Source organism: Mastomys coucha, unplaced genomic scaffold (genome assembly GCF_008632895.1).
Source record: "Mastomys coucha isolate ucsf_1 unplaced genomic scaffold, UCSF_Mcou_1 pScaffold22, whole genome shotgun sequence".
NCBI classification, from domain to species: domain Eukaryota; kingdom Metazoa; phylum Chordata; class Mammalia; order Rodentia; family Muridae; genus Mastomys; species Mastomys coucha.
The window spans coordinates 181,386,763-181,388,103 of record NW_022196905.1 but is presented as its reverse complement, the minus strand read 5'-3'; positions in this window follow the sequence as shown (position 1 = coordinate 181,388,103).

The following is a 1,341-nucleotide window of genomic DNA, read 5'->3' as shown; positions in this document are numbered from 1 at the left end:
CTAAGAAAGGATTCTTCTCAATGGGTGCATGTGCCTTAATACTGAAGGTGTAATAGGTTTGCATATGGGCAGAAGAGCAACTGAGGATGACCTTTCTAAGGTCAAATGAGGAGAGAAGTAAGTATGAGTGAAGCGAGCCTGTAAGAAGAAGGAAGGCTGAAAAAAATCAATAAACTCACTTGAAGGTATGGATAGGAGACTGAGTTTTCAACCATGGGAATGTGTCTGGTTTGAGCAAATACTGCGTGCACCGTTCACTCATAGTGCGTGTTACAGGTATGGAACGTTGAAACTTTCTTGCTTTATAATCAAACCTGATTTCAAATCTTCCTTTATATAGTAGTGACAAAAGTAAATGTTCTGATTCCAGGTTACCTCAGACATCGAGGGCTTACAATTCAGTTGGCTAACAGTTACCTCAGTCAGAGTCCTCCTCATCATTTGTCTCCCTTCTGCCTAGGAGATGATAAAAGATTCACAGTGAAGGTAATTTAACCAGCATTTAGGTCAGGACAAGAAGACACTGAGTCCATGACTATCTATACTTCATCTCTGAAGCTTCTGAACTGAATTCTCCTAGGCCTCATGACTTATGGCCGGATGCATCTCCAGGCCACAGACCTCCCCGAGCAACCTGATTATTCATCTGTCTTACGGATGTAATGAAACACTATGACCAAAAGCTAGTTGGGGAGGAAATGGTTAATTCAACTTACACTTCCACACCCTAGGCCATGGCTGAAGAAAGTCAGAACAAGAACTCACATGAGGCAGGAATCTGGAGGCAGAATGGTTTGCTCAGCCTGCTTTCTTATAGAACCCAGAATCATCAGGCAATGACAGCACTACCCACCTTGGGCTAGGCCTTCCCCACACCAATCACTAATTAAGAAAATGTCCTGGGGAGCAAGCTCCTCAGCCACTCCCACAACACCCAGAGGAAGCTCCACTGCCAGGCACTCTGACATGCCCAGGATCAGAGGTGAGGAGGACCCAACATCTGTCCCAACACCAGGAGTAACTGGGACCAGCAGGACCAGGCACACAGGAACTCCGACAGCCCACTGGCTCAAGTTCCTTCTGGTCTCTCTAGGTTGGTGTCCTGAGCAGACCTTGGACACAAGCTCTGCAGCCAGTCCCTCAATACCCAGAGGATGCTCTAACAAACCCAAGATCCCAGGATCCCAGAATTACAGTATCACAGAGATAGCTTGACTCTGAGGCGTTCTGACACAACCAGGATCATAGGAAGGACAGGCTCCAGTCAGATTTAGCAAGGGCAGCACTAGAGATAAGCAGATGGTGTGTGTGTGGGGGGGGGTTGGTAGCGGGGGGGGGGGG